We start from the raw sequence: 5,736 nt of genomic DNA on the forward strand, positions 1-5,736 counted from the left end.
AGGCGGTTTTCGAGCTGGTAATCCTCACCATTTTGCTGTTCACGGCAGGCTCCACAAGTCTCCAAAATGCCTGGAAATGCTGGTAGGACGCAAATCTGGTGTAGAACCGAATGCTGTCATCCGACGCTGTCAGACGATGTAACCCAAACCTCTGCCGCAGGTGTAGCCCCTCGATCTGCTGTTCCAGCTCCAAAATCCTCCGACGCAAGGCTTCGTTGTCCTCAACCAAGTCACTTGCTCGTATCACCGTTTGTGGCAACACCGAGTAGTCGTGGTCAGTAGCTACAGCCGCGATTTCCATCTCGTTGTCAGAGACATCGGGACTCTCCACATCTGGCCGCGGGCGCCTCTCCCAAACACTCGGTCTAGGTGCCGATAGCTCAAACCCGTTCCAAGAAAACAGAACAGGGACTGATCCCTTTTGGAGTTTTCTTAGTCCCCCGGCTGTCACGACAAAATCTGTGCTTTTAAAGTGCCTACTGCAGACCTTTGAATGTTTCGTCGGACTGAAATTATCCCTTCGGATTCTCCTCAGCCACTCGGCCCGTACCGCCGGGTCAACGGGAAATGAATGAAAGGAAAGTAGCTTATTGTACCTCGAAGAATTCGTACACTGAGGTACACAACAGTGCAGTGCCGATGTCCCCACCCTTTGAAAGGTCAGTCGTCTTTCTTTTATTGTGAACACACTCATTGTACACTTCTAAATAGTAAAAGCCGGTTACCGGTATCCAGCTGTCAAACGCTATCATAACACGGAAGTGTTCGACCGGAAGTTTAGACGCGCATACAAGTAACAGCGGAAGTAGAATTTACGGTTACCGTGCAACGAGGCTATTGTAAGACATGAAGGCTGACAATTACTCACTATAATAACAACTATAGAGCCAAACAAGTCACACATTAAGTATTACCTATCAACGAAACTCACATCTTTCACAGATAACATTCAGAAAGTTACAAAATTCACATTCCTTCTTTTTTTTTTTACATTTATCACTCACGTGTCCTTTTCGCAAATGAGGCAAAGTTTGTCAACAGGTCTTTCTAAGGTGCTGGTCTTTGTCTTGATGACCACACGTCGCACAAGTCCCTTGGCATCTGGAATCACCCGTTGAACCCTCCCCAGTACCCACGAGCTTCGTGGTGCAGTATCGTCGACGATCATGACGATGTCCCCGGCACTCAAGTTGTTCTTGACGCTGGTCCATTTCTGTCGCTCCTGCAGCATGGGTAGATATTCACGCACCCACCGCTTCCAAAACACGTCAGCAAGATGTTGCACTTGCCTCCATCTACGGCGGGAATATGAGTCCTCCTTTTGGAACAGTCCAGGGGGAAGGACTGGCTGCTTCTTCATCAGTAGCAAGTGGCTAGGGGTTAACGGCTCCGGATCTGTTGGATCGTCTGTTGTTGTGGTCAGTGGTCTATTGTTCAGCACTGAATCCACTTCGCACATCAGTGTCAGCAAACATTCATCACTGACTGTCTGTTGCTTGAGCACAGACCGGAGAACCTTTCTCACAGATCTGATCTGCCTTTCCCAAATTCCCCCGAAGTGAGAACCAGAGGGTGGATTGAATATCCACTGAATTCCTCTTTGCATCACGGATTCTGATATCTTGGACTGGTTCCACTCTTGAATTGCTGTATGCAGCTCACGCTCAGCGGCCACTAGGTTCGTGCGACACCTGTCCTCTCATGCACACAAAACGTCTGATGGCATTCAGACAAGAATCAGTGTCCAATGTGTGCGCAATCTCTATGTGCACTGCTCTCGTTGTGAGACAGGTGAACAGCACACCGTATCTTTTGACTGTACTGCGGCCTTGTTTGACATCAAATGGCCCAAAGTAGTCGACCCCCACGTTGGTGAAAGGAGGGTTGTCAGGCAGAAGTCTGTCTTCTGGCAAATCTGCCATCTTCTGCTCTAAAGGTTTGCCTTTAACTTTTCTGCAGATCACACACCTTGTTAGAAACTTTCTCACTACTGAGTTGGCAGAGGGTATCCAATATTCTTGTCGTAACTGGGAGAGCATGTAAAGTCTTCCGCAGTGTCCAATCTTTTCGTGAGTGTCTCTCAAGATCAATGTGGTGACATGTAGGTCCTTCGGAAGGATTGCTGGATGTTTTGAGTGCTCTGGCATAGCAGCAGCAGAGAGACGACCTCCGACTCTCAGCACACCTTCATGAAGTTCTGGATCGAGTTTCCGCAAGTGACTGGTCTTCTTCACGCTGTTGCCTTTCTTTAGCATGGTGATCTCTTCCTGGAAACATTCGTTCTGACAGAACTTGATGATCTCTGTTTCTGCTTGCATTAGGTCTTCCAAGGTAAGTATTGTTGTTGTTGTTGTCATTGGTTTCTTGTCTTGTCTGTTCGTATTGTCTGTGTTTGTTTGTTCTTTCTTTTTTCTACAGCGTTGCAGAAGCAGGTCTTTAAACTTGAGAACCCACGCCACAGCTCTCTTCAAACGGTACCAGCTCGAGTAGTGGTCGAACAGTTTGTTCACGAGATGAACATCTTCAGCTGCTTTTGTGAGATTAACTGTGGCGGTGTGTCTCACCTCATTGTCAACTTCGTCAGTTTCTGTTTTGTCAGCTCTTTTTGGCCAGTTGTGTTCTGGTTCTTTAAGAAAAGCTGGACCCTGGAACCAGCTTGCGTTCTTCATGAATTTGGTTGGTGCAAGCCCTCGGGATGCACAATCGGCGGGATTAGTTGATGTGTCAACATATCTCCATTGCTGAGGCATGGTTAGCTCTCTGATTACAGCGATGCGATTTGCAACGAATGTCTTAAAGCGAAGCTTCTCGTTCTCAATGTACTTTAGCACCGTTGTGCTGTCAGTCCAAAACAAAGAATCGAGTAGATCCATCTGGAGCTCGCTTCTCAGCATCTTGTCTGTCTTCACAGCAACCATCGCTGCTGTCAGCTCAATGCGTGGGATAGTGGTCTGCTTAATTGGAGTCACGCGGGATGTGCCCTTCATAAAGGCGCAATGAACATGTCCATCTTCACCAGTCAACCGTAGGTAAGAGACAGTTCCATACCCACTTTCGCTTCCATCAGAAAAATGGTGGAGCTGTGCTGTAGCCACAGGCCCAAATTCCACTGGTCTCACGCCTCTCGGTATGGTCACAGCTGACAGCTGGTTTAGTTCTTTCAGCCAATTGTTCCATTTTCTGCTGAGCTGTTCTGGAATCTTCTCGTCCCAAGCAAGTTCCTCCTTGCACATCTGCTGTCGTATCAACTTTGCAGGAAGAATTGCTGGAGCGAGGAATCCGAGCGGGTCATAGATGGAACTTGTGATCGAGAGAATTCCTCGTCTCGTGACAGGTTTATCTTTGACGTTGATCCTAAACTTGAAGGCATCAGACTCAGCGCTCCATAGAACACCCAAAGCTCTTTCCATGGGTAGCGCGTCGTGGGTCAAGTCCAGGTCTCTGATGTCTTTCGCTCTTTCATGGTCAGGGACAGCGGAGAGCAACGCTCGGCTGTTGCTTGCCCACTTCGTTAAACGAAATCCTCCACTAGCGCACAATGCTGTGAGGTCTTTGTACAGCTTGACTGCTTGATCTTCATTAGCAACAGATGTCAATGAGTCATCAACATAGAAGTTCTTCAGGATTGAGTTCACAGCTTCAGGTGATGACTTGCTGCGGTTCTCCTCAGCCGTTCTTCGAAGGGCGTAGTTCGCGCAACTAGGAGAAGAAGTCACACCGAAAATGTGGACTGTCATCCTGTACTCAACGATGTCTTGACTTAGGTCTCCTGCTGGCCACCACAGGAAGCGCTGCAGGTCGGTGTCATTCTCAGGAATGCGGACTTGATGGAACATGGCCTCGATGTCTGCAATCATCGCAATTGGTTCTTGCCTGAAGCGGAGAAGGACTCCAATCAACGAGTTTGTTAAATCCGGTCCCTGAAGTAGCTCACTGTTTAGTGAGACTCCCTGGTAGCTGGCCGCACAGTCGAAGACGATGCGGAGCTTCTTCTTCTGTGGGTGATATACCCCGTGGTGGGGAATATACCACAGTTTTCTATCATGGCGGTTCAGTTGTGGCTTAGGAACCTCAACAGCGTACCCCTTGCTCAGCATGTCATTCATAAAGGCTGTATATTCTTCATGGAACTCGGGATTCCGTTTCAACTTGTTCCTGAGGTTCAACACACGTTGTAGCACTGAACTGCGATTGTTCGGCATCTGGACACAGAACTTCTTTGTTGGCAGACTGATGTAGTAATGTCCATCCATAAGACGGGCAGAACTGGACACAGACTCCATGAATTTGTGGTCCTCCTGAGACATTTCAGATCTTTCATCACAGTGGCTTTCAGGAAAATCATGGTTATACTGTTGTATAAGCAGATGCTCCACACTGTCCATGGCTATTCTGTTCACAACAGCATGTGATTGTGCATGATCGTCAGCTGCAGTGTCTGTCTCTCTAAGCGGCCCGTTCAGGATCCATCCAAGTGCAGTTTTCACAGCATATGGACCATTGTCCTTACTTGGGATCACTTTCCATGTCTCCAAGATGGTGTACTCTTTTGTTCCAATGAGAAGCTCCACTCCAGCATCGATCTGAGGCAGCCTAACCCGCTTGTAATTGGAATTAAGTAAACATCTGTTGAGTATTTTAACATAAAAGTGCTTGATTGTGAGGCATTAAAAACCACAAAATGCTACGGGTCCACCAGACCCACAAACACTGGCTGAGTAACAACAATATGAACACCACACAAGGGTTAAGAGACTCGTGTGCCTGCCTGCTGCCGGTTGACAGAAGAAGGACACCGGGCCAACAGGAGGACTACGCAGGATTGTTTCATCGGGGAGATACGTCTATGGATCGGCCGTGTGGAGGGAATATGAGCCCCATCTAGCGCGCTAACAAAATCCTGGGTACTTTTATTTCTTTTGTTTTGAACCGAGTCGTGGAATATGTGTTGTTGTTATTAAGTTGGCATGTTGTTAAAGTAAAGTGTGTACAGATTGACAATCATTTCAGGTACAGTTCGGGTATTTCTGTTAATGGAATATTTCTCTGATGGTAGTCAGAGTGGGGGCTCTAGAGCTGATATTTGGAGTTGCATGGGAGATTTATTATTTTGCATTATAGCTACGGTCTATCGCCGTGCTACCTGAGGGCTTTTAGTGACCAAAGTGAGAACCCTACATAGGAGAGCTTATAGTAGATCCCACCACAGCTCCTCCCATGCTCGTAGTACTGTCCTGGTTTACTTAACCTGTCCTGAGCTAAGTGGTTGGGAGGGCTACAAAAACAATTGGGAGGGTGCATGACCACCGCAAAAAAATACTGTTTTATGCTGACAATCGAATGGTATAAAATCTGTATTAACATCTTTATTTAAATGTTATTATTATTTACCAAGCGAAAACAAAACTTAACCTGGTCTGTATCAACAATAGCAAATGATTCTTTTGCCTCCTGTGTTATAATAATTTGCAACCAAGGGCGTAGGTTTGGTCTCAACATTGGTACTGAATACAAGAATATGTTACGTAATAAATTATGTAATGTTAATAGTTAATCACAGAACACAAGAAATTGTTGTTCTGAGTCATGTTTTCTCTCTTGAGAGCACTGAAACTTCTTTCAGCCTCAGCTGATGATACTGGGATGACTAAGAGCAGCCTGATAAGGGTTTCAATTTCATTTAACAGGTCTCTCACTTCAACTGCCAATCCTCTCATGACTTTAGCCACTTCAGCT

The sequence above is a fragment of the Eleginops maclovinus genome, chromosome 13 (assembly GCF_036324505.1).
Source record: "Eleginops maclovinus isolate JMC-PN-2008 ecotype Puerto Natales chromosome 13, JC_Emac_rtc_rv5, whole genome shotgun sequence".
Classification (NCBI taxonomy): Eukaryota; Metazoa; Chordata; class Actinopteri; order Perciformes; family Eleginopidae; genus Eleginops; species Eleginops maclovinus.